Here is a 17,208-nt window from a genome sequence, read left to right as displayed (position 1 = left end):
GAAAATTCTTTCAGAAGTTCTTTTAGCTTGGATTTGAACTAATCTCAGCCAACCTCCTTCTCTGGAGAAACCATAAGGTTGGGACGTAGATGAGCTTACTTTTAGTGAAGACTTGCTTCATGGTCTTTAGCAAATAAGATCAGAATTTTAAAATGTATTTCTAAGGGTAAAAAACCTTAGGATGTCTTGGGTACTAAAAGTCACCGTCCTGTTCTTCAGATAGGAAGCAACATTATGACAACATTTGGATACCAGTGAAAGCTGTGGGTGGCTTGATACCATTATACTAGCTTCTGTAGGGAAATAATTGGTGAATCAAATCAAGGAGAGAAAAATGGATTTTTCTGTTACCAGTTTATGACTTTGAATAGCTTCATTTTTGTCTGAAAAAAATGTTTCATGCTTGCTTTCTCTGCTCTGTCCTAACATTGGCTTTTATCCCTAGTGAGAGTCCCAATGGCCCTTCAGCAGCTTTCTTTGAATTGTTTTATGTGTTCTTACAAAAGCAAATGAAGCTTCAGAAAGATTATTGCAATATCCTCTCCTTATCTAGTGCCATGTTTAGTATGTATTCTGCATTTTATACTAGTTCACAACTTTTCCTACCAGTCTGTGTAAAGATGGCTTTTAAGATGTTTTTAAATTTAAAGCCAAATTAGATTCAGTTCTTTTAACAAAGCATGTTGTCCTACTGGCCAGGTTAAATGTGCCCCTGAGCAACCTGATCCTCATGGGTGGCATCCCTGCCCATGGTGGGGAGGTTGGAACTAAATGAACTTCAAGGTACCTTTCAAACTAAACCACTCTATGATCATGCATTACTGTAAACTTTATAACTAATGTCAGTCTGTACCACCCTCCATACATGAGCCATTGGGTTGTGTTTTCTCCTTGCTGAAGGTTGCTCTGTTGTTCTTTGCTCACACAAGCAGCTGATTTAGCAATAGGCATGACTGAGGGGAGGTAACACCAGAAGGACAGCAACTTAAAGGCACAGTTTCTGCTGGTAGTAGATCTTCTTTTAGAAGTTCCTTCAATCCAGTGGCTTGTTCCTGCTCAAAGGATTTTTTTCTCCATCAGTTGATACAGCTGTTGTTTGTATTAATATGCTGTAAGAGATCTTCAGTCTCTAACAGTAAGCTGGGAACAGCCTTCCATGGGATTTGGTTTGGTTGTTCTTTTTGTGGTTTGTTTTTGGTTTGGGGTTTTTTTGTGTGTTTTGTTTTAATAGACAGCAGTTGTGCTTGCAAAGCAGAATTAATTAACAAGCAGATGTACTTAGGAGTTGTATCTTTTCTTGGTGCTTCTTGATGAAACGCTGTCTTAATGCTTACAAGAAAAACGCAATAGTATTTCTTATTCCTGTTTTCAGTCTAATTAGCCTTCAATGATTGTATTGTACTAGGGTTTTTTGGCCCTACTGGGCCTAGACCTGGAACTGCTTAAGATGAAAGGCTGTATCTGCATACAGAAAACACAGACTTCCTCCAACAGTTTACAGTCTTATAAGACAGCAACGATATACAGTGAATGTAGGACTGTAGGGAGGACTAAATCCATGAGAATTACTGACCTATGAGCAAAAAATGCAAGAACTTTGACTGAAACATTAGGGAAAAAGAAAAGTATTCTGCTTGCTAGAGGCTGTATTGACTTCTTACTTTCTTCTTCCTCTGTAGCCCTGATTCATCTCCCACATGTATTCTAGTCTTGCTCTTTGAGATGTCCTGGTGCTCATGGCAGTCCACTGGTGTGCACTGAGCATGATGGTGTATTGGAGATCCTGATTCTTACAGGAACATAAAGAAATTGATTATCAATCCCCTCCTCTCCGCAAAATACTGTAGTGATGTTTTCAGCAGTTACAGTTAGGAGAATATCTACAAACTGTTGTTTCTTTGGAATTTGCCAATTCCGTGTATTAAAAACAGCTTCATGAATTGTTTGATTCTAAAGCTCTGATGGAAACTAGACAACTTTCTCAAACTGTCTCCATTCAATGATGGCTTGTCTGTTTGTCTTCCCACCAGTCTTGCTGCAGTGCCTTGTGTTCATGTACCTACCTGTTCATCTATCTGTTTTGAACTTTCAAAGCAGCTGAGGGGACATGATTCTTCATTGATGGTATTCAACAATGTTCATCATCATTCCTCTGTTCACTGAATACGTGGCATTTTTGATGTTCTGATCATGAAGGTGAAAACTGAGGCTACCCTACTGCAATGTATTTGTAGCATTAATAGCATTAAGGCATGTGGGTGGCTTCCAGACCTCAAAGCTTATAATTCAGAGTTTTTATAATATGTGCAAAAAGAAGTAGCTCATTTAGTCTGAACTCACACAATAGTGATACAATTGTTCTGAAGGGGAAAACCAGTTAGCAGTTATCAATGGCATTGGCTTGTCCTGTTGTTTCCCAGTTCACTATCAAAGCCAGTTCACTCTTCTTGTAACATGGAATCTTTTGTGTTTTAATGAATTCATCATCAATTATATATGCCCCAGAGTAATAGTGGTGAGAAGTTTCACTATGAAGCTGACTGAAGACTATATGACTTTATCCCAAGTGAGGCTTTAACTGTCATTATCTGTGGCTCCAGCCTTGTTACATGACTAGTTTTCACTGTGTGCTTGTGTGCAAAATATTAATATGCCAACCCATTAACTCCCACTTGCAGTGAATGTACTCAATACACTGTCAAAGAACTAAGCTTAACCTAATGGCAGTGCTTGTTGACTTCTGTGTTTAGTGAGTTGCTCTGTATAAATATTTTTTGTATTTACAGCTTCTTGTAAAGTTGTTTGTCTCCGTTTTGGAGACTTCAAGCTTGAGATACAGACAAAGAGCATATTTTTTAGAACTGAAAACTAGGTTTTGTGTGTTTTCAACTGGTTAGCTGACTATTTTATCTAGGTGAGGAGATTAGGAAAGGCTTTTGAAAATGTTTAAGCAGGAGTTGTGTTTGGAAGTAGACTAATGGCAATTCCAAGCACTTCTTTAGCTTTTCTTATTTTCAATGAGGTATGACTGTATTTGTACATCACCTGCTAGGAAAGCAGCCATAGGCAGTGGTCATCTGCAGAGCAATGGTTCAGCAGTGGTTACTATGGAAACCGTAGGTGACCTACATTTTACCAAAAAGTGATCAAGTTTCTTTTTGTTTTTTAAATGAAGCACACCCATTGATTTCTGCTACTGCTCTTCATCTTTTACACATTGTTTTACTTAAGTAGTATTCTTGGTTTTGAGTGATTAGCTTGGAATGGACATAAAAATCTTGGAGCAGAGATACCATTTCATTGTTACACTACTATTTAAAATTTTTGCCTTTGCTGTCATGTCTAATTGTATGTTCTTAGCAAGAAAGTAACACAATTTAATTAATTACAGTGTGCATTATAATAATGTATTATTTGTATAGCTACCAGGATGTGGTCTGTAACAACTTGCAGTGGCAAGGCTTGTTCTTGTGAATTTACCTATTTCACTAACATTACAAGTCAGTAACGATTTACTTTAATTTTTATCCTTTTTTTTTTTTAAATTTGGGTGGATTTGATGGTCTTTATATAAATACATTGTTCTGTTTTGAATTGTTTATTGTGCTTTGTAGGTGAAGGAATCTTTAGTTTCATACAAATTAAGGACAGAGAAATGCTACAATATAGACTTTTTTGAGACCAAATATATTTTTTTGTCATAAGTTTATGGACCATCTGCTAATTACTGAAACCTTCTCATAACCATGAGTCTCATGACATTTGGATCATAAGCACCTTGCAGCTGGTAATGGAACCACCTCCAAATTTCTCCTATATTTCCCACTTTCTCCCCTGTGCCCACACATTTCTTGTAGCCTGTTTTTTGCACTCATTTTCATCTATACTGCACGGCATGCTATGCTCCATCACTTCAGTCATATGTTATTAGATTAGCTACAAACTCATTTGTTTGCATACCTCAAAAACGAAGACATTTTTTGTTACTTTTTTTTCTTGCTTCAGAAAGCTCGAATTGTGTGCCCTGTGTCCATCTGCCTACACTCTGATACATGCAAACAGCAGCGGTAGTATTGGCAAGAAATATTAATGGTGTAAACCAGGAAGTACTAGTTGCTTTTGGATTTGATCTAGTTTGCCTTTATGATGCAGAATTTGATTATCGCCTATACTTCCCGTATTCACAGTCAAAATCTTCTTTTCCCAGATCATATTGATCCTAAAAAATCTGATGTATCCCTTAAACAGAGAATAGCACAATAGCAAGTGTTGCAGCTCTGATGCTCAAGATCATAGCGAAGACAATGTGTAGGATGTAGGAGTGGTATCCCAGGAGCGTCATGGCCTGGGCTGAAGGAGGGTATGAAAATCACCAGGGGTGTAACTGGAGGACCAAAAGCTAAGACCGACCAAGCTAAGATTTTGACATCATTTTAAAGCAGGATCTGAAGTATTTGGGGCCAGAATGGAAAGGGACACTATGCTGGTGTTTGCTGGGGTGGCGTTAATTTTCTTCACATGGCTGGTATGGGACTGTGTTGTAGATTTGGGCTGAAGACAGGGTTGATAATACAGAGATGATGTTGTTATTGCTGAACAGACCCAAGGCCTTTTCTTCCTTCCGTACTGCCATGCTGGCAAGGAAGTGGGGGATGTGTGGGAAACTGGGAGCAGACACAAGTGGGACAATGACCCCAGCTGACCATAGGGATATTCCAGACCATATGACATCGTGCTCAGTATATAATGCTAGGGGGAAGAATGAGGAAGGGGGGGATGTTTGGAGTGATGTGTTTGTCTTCCAAAGTCACCGTTACCCATGATGGGACCCTGCTCACCTGGAGATGGCTGAACGCCTGCCTGCCGTAGGAAGCAGCGAATTAATTCCTTGTTTTGCTTTGCTTGCATGCATGGCTTTTGTTTTCCCTATTACACTGTCTTTATCTCAACCCACGAGTTTTCTTGGTTTTACCCTTCAATCCTCTCCCCAGTGCCACTGGTGGGGGAGAGAGCGAGTGGTTGCGTTGGGCTTGGCTGGGGTTAAATGTGGCGGACACAAACAGGCATCTGAAATGGCAAAGCCAGGACTTTTGCTGGCTTGTGTCACCAGTGCCTTCTCTCTATGCCACAGCCAAAAGTTTGCAGTATGGATCAAATGTTAGTTTTTTGTTTTGGTTTTCCTTTACCCCCCCCCCCCCCCCCAAAAAAAAATACTATATCCAAAAATGTCTTTTACCAAAGATACCCAACCTTGCTTTAAGGACTTCAACAGATGGCAAGTCTGTCACCTACCATGGTAAGCAGGATTAATGTTTAATTGTCCTTGCAATTAATGAATTTTGTTCTGTTCAGTGAAATACAGGAAGGTTTTCAGACTCCCTGTTGTGTCAGAGCAGAAGTAGCTCATGTGCACCAGAAACCAAATGTGCATACTGGCTATGTGCTTAAAGGTTTATGATAATTTATTTTGTATAGATAGATAAATAGATATAAACACACATATATATGTAATTTTCTAAAAAGTCAGATCTGCTCTTCTGAAATACATATTATTTTATAAGTCAGTAAATAATGGTTTGCGACAATTAAATATTTTGGTAATATAACTCCTGTGGCTTACTCATACATGTGACTCACATGTTCTGCTGAATATTTTCACCCTAATATGGTACCTGGTTTTATTGCAAACAAACTGAATTTTCTGTTTATTCTGTGAGTTTGCATATGGCATCACCAATACTTTGATAGAAATTCTAAAAGTTTATTGGTATCATTTTAACAGTAATGAGACATGAATTTCATTTTTTTAAGGACAGAGTAAGGAAATGTCTACAGACTGAAAACATGATTTCAGAGATGTAAAAATCTCCTGAGAGAAACTGGCGTTCTTTGAGATCACAAGGTCAGTAGTACAGTAGCAGTTATTCACATGCATATATCTATACAATTATATAGGCCCAATTTCGTTTCTGTACCATCTGATGATACAAAACACGATGTTATATTTTATGTCTCTGCAGAGATTTTGATTAGCGATTTTGGAACAACATTAGTAAAAGAAAAATCAGGTTTCCAGCTGCAACTTTGTGTTTAAAATTCATGCTGAAAGCTATTGGATTAGTATACATCAGCAACTTCCAGTGTCATTAGATGCAGACAGGTAAAATGTTCCTAACTTGTTGCCCATGTTTGTAAATAAGTTAATTATTGCATATTTGCATCTTTTGTCACTTGCTTGCAAAAGTATCAGCTCTTAAATGTTTTGGAAAGCGAAACACCAGCTTAATCTGAAGAGGCTTTTCTTGTAATTTGTCACATCATGATGTGATCTACTTTTTCCAAAGACTGGAAGTAAGGGATATGATTTAGCCACAAAGAGCTGGTCAACACATCTCAAATAGTAAATGTGTTCAGAGAACTCTGTGTAATTAGTATAATATTTTAATGATGTCATAATGTAATTTAAAGTGCTTGATAAATAGCAAGAAAATGATGACAGCATCTTCTCTTGCATAACCTGTTTGTAATTTCATGAAAGCTTTACTCAGATACTGGAAAACATATATAATTGTTACCTTTTACTTGTTTGTTATTAGAGTGTGATTTTTAAATGTTACATGTACTGATGAAGGGAAGATCAGAAAACACAAGTGTAGGTAACCCTTATTCTGAAGGGTCTATTTGATTTATGGGTTAGCCATGATATTAATGCAGACACTAAACCTGGCTGGTTTTTTGGGGATCTGAGTGTAGTGGTGTGCAGATTATGTACAGCACCTTGTGGACATGCCCACATAGACCAGTAGTCCATGACCACAGAGTTACTGATCTCCTTTTCTGATTTACCTTGGTGAATGTCTTTATAGGCTGACTCAAATGAACTTTTTATATTATTTCTTTTTACCTTACCTGGATTATCCTTATCACACATTACTGAAGGTAGTTGATTCTCTTTCAGTAGCTTAAGCCATATATTGTGTTGTGTCTGATTTTGATTATCTGATAAGTTTCTACAGTGAAGAGTACAAAAGCCACTTAATGAAGGTTCACTTGGCCCAACTTTCCTCATTTTTAGTGCATAAGTAAAGATGAATACATTGGAATTTTCACATAATATTCATTTAAGAAAGAACACTTTCAGTATGGAAATATTTTTCTTTTGCTGTACTCAAGTGATGTGAGGTATGTTTCTCTTATTTGTGTGCTTAGCATACAGTAAGGTGGAACCCTACTGAAAAAAAACTCAAATGAGAAAATGGTGCTGCTGACTTAAGAGGTGCTCCATTAACTTAGATTGGTAAATGCTGCAGAAGAAATTTCAAAATGATCCTTAGTGTTAACCATTTGTCCACTGCTGGGTGCAATTAAAAATGTGATTTAGAAAGGTAACAGACCAATATTCCTTTAGTGACTCCATAAGAGAGGAGGGTTGTTGGGAATCTGCAAGTAGGAAGTAAATTACATTATGGCAAGCTGAATAGTGTACTGTTAATTTTTGCCCTTCTCTGGACAGGTAGCATATATATATGCAAAATTTTGGGAAACTCTTCAGAAGCATGTTATATTTGTGTTGCAGTATAATAATAATGTCAACTGTTTTTGAATTATATAAATAAGTCTTGCAACATAAGTTAATCATACAGTCATTACTGAAGAAAAATTTTTGAAAGTAAGGCATGGTACCTACATGATGATGCTGCATGTGTAACATTTCAGATAGGTTTTTTTCTTACAGTAACACATATAAGAGGAGAGGATGTGATTCTTGACTTACTATGGGATTTAATTAAGAATCTTGGACTTGTTTAAATATTACTTTTTTAGTGATCAAAATGCTTCATTTATTTCAGTAAGCATGAAAATATGCGCCAGATTTTGGAATCAATTTCTTAGATGCATAAATGTTAGTGATCTTGCAAAACTTGTTGATACAGTCGTACCTAAAATTCTGTGTCATCATCAGTCACTGACAGACATTTACTGCTTACTACTAACTCCTTCTTATATCTGCTTTTGTAATCCTGCAGTGTGAAACCAAGCTTTTGTCATACTGTTCTGATTTGAGATGTGGAGGAAGGATAGGAGTTCCCACCCCATCCCTGCTTCTCCCTCCGGTACTCGGTGTTCAGTTTCTGGTCTGCATAAGAGATGAGTTGAAACGGGTTTCCTTTTCCAGGCTTTATTTAGTAAATAACATAAGTAACCTATCTAATACATGAGATAATAGCATAAATAAATAATATGATAAAAGAACAGTTACCTATTGTTTTGATTTTTTTTTTCTCCCTTACCTTTTTGTTTTGTGAATTTTGTTCTATGTGCTCTTTACAGCAGGTTAACTGCTGTAGTTAATTCACAGGAATAAGCAAATTCCAAAACAAGGACAAGCTGGGAAAATTAATAATTTAACCTCAAATAGGTGGGATCTTTGAATTTCTCTTTGTTACAGGACAGACAGATGATAGAAATGTCTGCATACCTGTAAGATGACAATTATGATTTTTGCCCCTATCATACATAAGAGAGAGGAATTGCCAGCTCATAACAATTCTGCTTTGATGTTTTTTGTTTTAATTTTAAATATCCAAACACAAGATCCTTGTCCCCCATTTATCTTCACACCATAATATCTGGCTAACAACAAAGGGAAAAAAAAACCCCACCACAACAAAACAAACAAACTCCCAAACAAAAACCAAACCAAAACACTTCTACAAGTCTTGAAATGTCTCCGCATTCACAAAGTCTGAAGAGTGATGAGGATGAAAAATTTACATGTTCAAATCTTAATCCACTGTCTTAAAAGGGGGGAGCTGAGAGACAGCATAAGTCACTAATCCAATTGTGCTAGAACAGCTGCCCAGATACAGCAACTGTGAAATCTGTGCTAGAAACACTATTAAGTTGTTTTTTGACTACTGTGTCATTTAACTTAGCTCTATGTGCAGTGTGACAGTATCTGGATCCAGTGCTGCTTTAAGACATTTTAGCTGGTGGGGATAAAGCCCGATGAGAGCTCCTGCACAAATGCAGTGTGTGTGTGTCTTCCTCTCTCCTGCTGGCTTGGGGCTGCTTGTGCACTCAGTGCAGGGGAGATGTGGGACATGCAGAGATTTACCAATGACTATAAATTTCTGAAAGGGACAATCCCCACTATCACAACTGCAACAGTTTTCCCATGTCAGGATCTATAAAACTGCCGGACAGCTGAACAGAGGGTATTTCAGGAACAAATGATGGCATAGTCTTACTTTTAAAAAGGACATAATTTAATTTTATGTGACAGTGTCTGCATTTTAATGCATAGCATAATACAGCCTGAACCCTTTGGCTGAGGTCAACCTATCTACTAGTGTCTTCTTTTAGTAGTAGTTTATCATTTGAAGAAAAAGTCTTCTCTTCCCATAAATATTTTCCAGTGGTTAAGTGCAAGAGCTTTTAATCAGAAATCACAATATATGGGAACTTAGAAGATTTCTGTGACTGTAAATTCACTTATAGCACTTCTCTCCCTAGAAATTAGAAATACAGAATAAAAAGAAAGGCATGTGTCTCATGTTGCAACTGAGAGAACAGCTGCTGTAATTTATCTTGTAGTACTTAGAGCTTGTAAGTTGTGGCCTGTGCTTTCCTTTCTGAGAGTTTTGCTAAGATGCCAGTATTAGTTATAAATAAATAAATATTTACTGGAGATGGCAAAACCCAATATCTAGAGAGCAAAATTAATTTGTAAGTCTTGTACTTCTTATGATGTAAGCTATAAAAATGCATGATGTTTCCATTTCAGGACTGGGAGACAGTTTAAAAATCCCAAGTAATTCCACTGGAGAAGGTGTATATGTAAAGAATAAGCACTTTCATAGTATTTCTACCCTTTTGTCTGTAAAGATACAGATTTTGTTGATAATATGATGTCGTGTTTGAAATGTGACACAGGGAATTCACAGACTTGCATTTTAGTCTCTAGAGTTTCCTTCCATTGGGAATTTGAAGAATTCATTAAATAAATCTGACCAGAAGAGACCAAAGCCCTCTTCCAGCACGGTGCTCAAGTTAGATTCATGCTTAATGAGAATAACTCTGCTGGGACCATTGTTTTTTAATATCTGTTCTCACTCAAGTGGGACCTTAAAAATTCAATCATCTAAAACTGCAGCAGAATAAATGGTTAAGGATGCTGATGAACTATTTCCAAAACGCATACTATTCACGCTTAATATTTTAAGAATCCATTTCTCCCTACCTCTATTTTTTAATCATCATCCCTATTACACTTTTGATTGATTGAAAAGCATTATGATTCAGAGACCTGGTTTAGTACTTAAGTAAGTCCTAGACACATTCTTGTTATTTCTAATCCGTCAAGAGTACCCAACAGCTCCTTTATTTTCTTTATAGCAGCCTAATGAGGTCAGAAAGGTCAGAAGAAACTAGCAAGAAAGGTCAGAGTGGCTTATGCATGGGTCCTTTTCTGTAGGCTGATACTCAGCATGCTGGGAATGAGTCTGGCTATAGTATTTGGATTCTGCAGTGAAATAATGACATGAGCAATTTGACAAGTAGTCTTCATTATCCTTTCCCACAAAATGTATTTCCACAACTAGAGCAATTAGTAGGGATTATCTTTGAGAGGAGAAATAAATGGCTTTTAACTGCTTTGTGTGTATTAAAATAATGTTAGATTTTTAAAATTTTCCTATCTGAAGAATTGTTTTGTATTTTAAATTCAAGTGACAGCATATCACCCTGATCAGAAGAAACAGTGCTTTCCCATCCACTTACTGATATTACTTAGAAATAGAATTGTAAAGTTCATATCGGGCTTAAATTTTCAGACCTGCCACTATAATTGTCCTTTCTTACACCCCCCCCCTTTGTTATTGATGAAAGTGCAAAGTAACTCTGAATTGATTTTCTTCCTCTTATTGTTTGGCTTGTTTAATGAAACAGGTCCTCTCTAAGTGGTGATCTTGAAGCGTACATTTTAACCATTAAGAGCACAATTGTGGGATAAGTAACAATAAGATATTTGATTTTTTTATATTTTATGTTTTCATATGGAAATGCTAGGTATGGAAAAGTTAAACTGCTCAAAGTCTCACAGAATTACTCATAAAAAGTGGATTTTGGGATCTAATTGATTAGGCAAACTTATTCCGTGTCTGTGCTGTCAGTCCAATGCTAGCAGTGTGGTGGGTTCTACTTAGAATCCAGAGAAAAGCTCTGCAGTATAACCATTAGTTAAAGTAGTAATAACATCTGTGTAGTGGAAATAACAGTAGTATAGCAATTAATAAGTGCTTGGCTTGCTATTAGTTGCTAGTTTTTATTCCTAGTGGTGAATTGTATGCAGTCAGGCTATGGCTTGAGAGTCCTCAGTGGTTACCCACTGTCTAGTAAAAAATTCCTCTGCATTTTATTTGACATTTAATATGTGGGCCTCTGAACACTTGGGTTTGTTTTCTGAAGATCTGGCTTTTGACTGATGACTGGGTGTTGAATAGAGACCATAGTGTTGGATATCCTTAGCAGAGTCACCTTGTTTGTTTGTTTAGATGGAATGAAACACTGGATGTGTGGACAGGCAGGAATTTTCAGTTCTGGTTCAGGCTATATTTGACTCAGCTGTCAACCTGTCTTGTATTTTGGATTTTGGCATTCCCCATCCCACTGATAGTAGTCTAAGGTCCTTGATGTATTTTCAGCAAATTCTCTGATTTTGTATAACAAAGTGATACCTTTCAATATTCCACTTTTTACTTAGTGCACATAACACTTGGTGAATTTTGCCTCTGAGTTTGCTGGAGGGTTAGGATCCAAGGGGAATTCCTTTTTATTTTTCTTTTTAATGGATAGAATTATGTTCCTAGCATAAATTGGCAGTCTGTGTCCAAGTATGATATTTCTGGTATTCTCATTCAATTGATTTTTCTCTGTCATTCAGATACTTTAGGACCCATGTGCCTTATTTTCAGCATGTATACATTAGATACAAATATATTTCCTAGATCTCAAAATAAAGATTTGGTCTCATCTTCCACAACCCATCTTCAGGAGTTTACCATATTTCATCTTCTGAAATGTTGGCTTGCCTGTGCTTTTTTCCCCACTCTTGGTTCTTTTATTCTTCTAATTGCTACTCAGTTTATTTTTGAAAAGGCACTTTGTTCCTTCCATATTTTACAACTTTCTACACAGTTATATTTTTAGTGGCCTTTTCATTTCCATCTGTACTTTTTCTGGTTAATCTAGGGAAAAAAAGTTTATTTATGATATCTATGCTAACAATGGATGTATCCCCCTCAGATTTTTCCTGTAAGACTGTTTTCCAGTAAGCAGTTTCCATCCTCCAAGATGGTTGACTTAAATCAACTGTGAAGCAATATCTTATGCAAACTTTTTAGCCTTTTCCATCTCAATATCACAAAATCCTGGCCTTAAAAATGCATTCTTGCTGTGTTCTCGTGTATATCTCAGTACTGCTTTAAGAGTGGTGTTACTTTCACCTGCTGATGCATCTCTTTGTATCCCCATTAGCATCAATGTTTACTGTCATAAATGTACCTTCTTTGCCTCTTGAAATAGAGGCAAGATCTTGGTCTTTCCACTTACCTGTCAGGGTTCATTAATATTGGTAACTTTAAACATTTTTAACTCCTATACTGTCTCTAATGTTTTTGAGCAGTTCCTGCAAATCTATTTCATTGGGGTTTTTTAATATCTTTTTTAAAATTCACCTTTGTCATTATGTGTATAGAATTTTCAGTTGCCATGTAAAAATAACTGTTACAAGATAAGTGGTAGGTCTTTGTTCTCTCTGCGGCCCTAGGTCTTCGCATCCATCTTTGTTTCCTGCTTGACATTTAAGATATTTAGCTTCTAAAGTGATATATCAGGTTATATATAGCTTTTAAGGCTGTTAATGCTGTCATTATAGTGGTATGATAATTCAAGGCAAGGTTTGTGGGGAAATTAGCATTTTTTAATTAGATTAACTTCTACAGTTAGAAAAGTAGGCAGGCTTTTGTGTTTATGACCCCTTTCTTATGTCCTCAAAGGGTTTGAGTTTCCTACTCATCTCAGCTCGTCTACTTCAAGATCCTGCTGTTCTCTGCAAACTTTGCCTGTGTCATTGCTTGACACACTAAATGTCACAAGGTTTGCACTTGTTGATCTGGGTCTGTTCCTGTGTGATTATGATCTTAAAGTAATTTTTTAGTTGTTTGCAACTACAGAAAATAAGAAGATCAGCATGGAACATGTACCAATTTGCTGTTATAAGTATGTAACAAGCTAAATATGACAGCTTTTCAGGAATTCTCACAGTACTGGAGATAATAAGAAAACTGCAGGATACACACTGCAGTTGTGAACTCATTGCCATTGTAAATGACATGGAATATGTTTTCTGAATGTAAATGGGGTCACTTCTGTCTCTAAATCCGAGACATCCAGAGCAGTGAGAATGTCTTTTGCTCTGAAAAAGTAGAGCAGTTGGCACTGGCAGACACTTCTTGAAATTTTAAATGGCTGAAGTCTGCATTTACAATCCTGTATCCAGAGAATTATATACGTGCTACCAACAGCGGACTTGGGGCAAGAGAGAATTTCAGGTAGGCAGCTAGACTAGTGGTAGGGTCACTGAAATCCACCCACCCTGGAAGATGGAAAGAAAGGGCCAAGAACCTTGACTTCTTGTTCTTCAGTCACAAAACTGGTGAGTTCCCCTATGAGCTTGGAGCTGTTGATCTGGTAAAAGTCTGTTAAACTGCAAATGACAGCTGGTGCTGTCAGCTTGCACCTTTGCTGTGACCTGGAAGGTCAAAACAGACACACTGGCTACACTCTTTCTAAATATCTGACAAGCCTACTATTATCTCAACTCAATAAAGCATTAATAAACATGGTCCTCATGTTCCTAAAAGGAAAAATATTGTGATGGCAACAATATTATCCTCAGTGCTTTAAGATCCTAGGCCAAAGGGACAAATCTAGCTGAGAAATCACAATCATTGCAGGGATGCCAAAAATCCCACTGAGTTGGTAATTACTTCTTTTCTGCAACACCGGAAACTGTCAAATGATGCAACTTTGTATCAGGTGATATCAGCGGTCCCTACAAGTTTTGCCTGTGCCATAAATCCATGAGCCTTATTCAAAGTATTTGAACGTAATCCTCGTTGAAAGTCTAATTTATTTTTTTAAGCTGTTCACTGGAAAGTATGTTGAATAATGATTTTAAAAGGAAAAAACAAAATTCTCCCCTGCAAGTGCACCAACGCAGGAGGCTGCAGTCTTTAGGGACCATAGCCTGACATCTTCAACCCATGGCTATTGTACTGCTGTCAGAATGATAACTGTGTCTACTTAATATTGTGAACAAAACTAACTGAAACATGAGGTTCTGCAGCTGGTAGGTATCAAACAGTTTAATTAAAAAAAAATTCTTGATGGTTTCTGAAGGACTGAAGTCTTGAAAGATTTGGGCTATAAAAATGCTCTAATAAAAGTCTTCATTTAGTTCTGATCCCTTTTAGGTAGAACTTTAGATAAAACAGTCACTCAATAGCTGCTTCTATAAAAGAACGTCCAAACTTGAGCATGTTGCAAAAGTGTTGATCCTTGCACAGTTTCAGGGCATGTGACTACTACACTTAACCCTTTAAATTCTTGGAAAGTTAGATTGAAAACACAGTGTCTTTTGAACACCAGTTGAAAACAGTGCAATCAAATTATGAAGTTATGGATTTAAACCAGTGCATCCTGGAACTGTCCACTGATTTGCTATTATGAATGTGGTTATTTAAATACTGCTATCCATCTTCTTCCTAAATGGAAGAAATGACAATCAGCATTCCTTAGAAAGCACATTTCTGAATTTGAACAGCTTACTTTCATAGAGTAGAATCATAGAAAGGCTTGAGTTGGAAGGGACCTTAAAAATCATCCAATTCAAAGGCCCCTGCTATGGGCACCCATTTAGACCAAGTTGCTTAAAGCCCCATCCAACCTGAACTTGACTACTTCCACAACTTCACTGGGCAGCCTGTTCCAGTGCCTCACTACCCTCTGACTAAAGAATTTCTTCCTAATGGCTTATCTAAATTTCCCCTCTTTTAGTTTAAAACAGTTTCCACTTCTCCTAAGCCCCTTTTAAATACTGGAAGGCCACAATGAGCTCTTCATGAAGTCTTCTCTTCTCCAGGCTCTCAGCTTGTCTTCATAGGAGAGGTGCTTCAGCCCTCTGGTCATCTTTGTGGCCCTCCTTGGGACCTGCTCCAACAGGTCCATGTTTCTCTTGTGCTGAGGACCCCAGAGCTAGTTAGAGCACTCCAGGTGGGCTCTCATGATGGTAGAGGGGCAGAATCACCTCCCTTGACATGCTGGCCACTCCTCTTTTGATGCAGTTGGTTTTCTGGGCTGTGATCACATACCATTGGCTCATGTACTTTCTGAAGCTTTAGAATGTTACAATGACATAGGAAGAAGTTTGCTGTAAAAGTACAGTGGTTTGGGTTTTAATATTATTAAAATGTGTATTCATGATAGGAAAATCATTTTGGATACTAAAATATATGAAAATATTTTTCATTTAATTTCTTTAATGCTGACTTACAGGGAAGTGAAATCATGACCATGTTTTTTAGCGTATGAGAAGGGAAATCGCCTCTAAAATACTTTTACTTTATTAATGTAGGCTGCTGTCAGGCAACATATTGGGGGGAAATGTGTTGTGTTCTGCTGGTAGAGAAGACTTAGGACAAGCAATAAAATTCCCATTGCTGTGCTGATGTTATCCGTGATGCTAGTAGACAAATGAAAAAATAAATAAAAATTATTTTCAAGTTCTGCTGAATACACATTACTAAAGGAGAATCAGGCTTTAAATGTTATTTGAAACAGTGACAAGTTACCATATAACCTGTAATTGAGTGTTCTGGTTTTTATTCTAAATAGTACATTGAAAATGTCTTGTGTTTTAAGTCAGAATACTCCATAAACTAACTGCTATAAAATTTACGTTACTGCTTAGCTCTGTTTCTGTGTCTGTTATATTTTTACATCTGCCTCTGCTCAAATTAATATACTTGTGTTTATGGTAGACAGGAAAAAATGTAAAAATTGTAACAATGAAAAATTCATCTTTCTGTGGAAGATGAAAACTAAAAAGCTTGTCTGCTCCACTATGGAAGTTGAGAAAACAAGGAATGAGGCAAATGCTGCTGGTTTAGCAACAGTGGTGCTTTATAAAGCTCTGTTGATGACAAGTCCAGTCTGCTTCCTTCTGACTGGATTTTTTTCTTGTTTCAACCGCACTGACTCAGTAAACATTTTTGGTTTACTGTGGTATAAGGAGGACTAGAATAACCAAGTAGTTGGAGAGAAAAAATAGTAGCTATTATGCTTGCTTCAAATATCTCTTAATTTTATTTATTTTTAAACTTTTTGCTGGTCAACAGCCAAGTGAAATTTATAAGCTGGAAAATAATACTTTGGGAAAAGGTGTGCTTAGTGACCAAGCAAGAGAAAAGGGAATGGAGTAAGACGAAAAGGCACCTTTGTTTCTTCTGTTTATGTCTTGCAATTTCTAACCATACCAAGCATAGTTTTGCATAGTTCTGAGTTACTAATCTGCATGGATCACATTGCAATGTCTGAGGTGTCATGGAAACTGGCTGGAGCAAAGCTGGCTTTGCACATACAAGACAGCATAGGCAAGTCTCTTTTCTTCAAGTATCTGCCTTCTAAGTGTTTGTTTTTTAAACAAGGTAATGACCTGTTTGCTTTTTCAAATATAACTTACTTAGTTTTATTTGAAAAACACCATGCTCTGCTGGCATTTTGACTGATGGCTGTATGAAGCATTACATTATTAATTATTTGCTTTGATTATTCACATCATCTAACAGTAGTCAAGAGATTTTTTTGCCACTTGGCTATACACGTCTCAGTACACTAGTTTGCCTGCCAAAGCTAATATTTTTTTGATTTTGGTAGTTAACTATCAGTTTTGAGAAAGGTTGTGAAAAGAGAAAGAAACCCTGTATGTTTACTACAGGGGGGTATTTCTGTTTGCATATAGTAGCTCTTCTAATGCACAGTTCCTTTCAGTGCTGTTTTCTGAAAGGAAGAGTGCTTTCCTTTGAGATATCACCCTGGAAGGGGTTAATTTTATCTTGGAAAAATGCAGGTTATGTAAGATGTAGC

General features: G+C 37.0%; 1 protein-coding gene across 8 annotated transcripts in view; it reads left to right on the top strand.

Annotated features, from left to right (window-relative positions):
• Positions 1 to 17,208, top strand: part of CSRNP3 (cysteine and serine rich nuclear protein 3) — a 108,123-nt gene that overhangs the window by 38,217 nt on the left and 52,698 nt on the right. Inside the window, exon 1 of one of the 8 annotated variants that reach the window (XM_027636554.1) lies at positions 5,833 to 5,902. The exons of the other annotated variants lie outside the window; for them this stretch is intronic. The gene's annotated coding sequence lies outside the window, so the exon portion shown is untranslated. Of the gene's footprint in view, positions 1 to 5,832; positions 5,903 to 17,208 lie in introns of those variants that run through there. 8 annotated transcript variants of the gene reach the window in all.

The sequence above is a fragment of the Corapipo altera genome, unplaced genomic scaffold (assembly GCF_003945725.1).
Source record: "Corapipo altera isolate COAL_440 unplaced genomic scaffold, ASM394572v1 45, whole genome shotgun sequence".
Lineage (NCBI taxonomy): Eukaryota > Metazoa > Chordata > Aves > Passeriformes > Pipridae > Corapipo > Corapipo altera.
The sequence above is the reverse complement of the archived record's forward strand: the minus strand, read 5'-3'. Positions and strand labels throughout refer to the sequence as shown.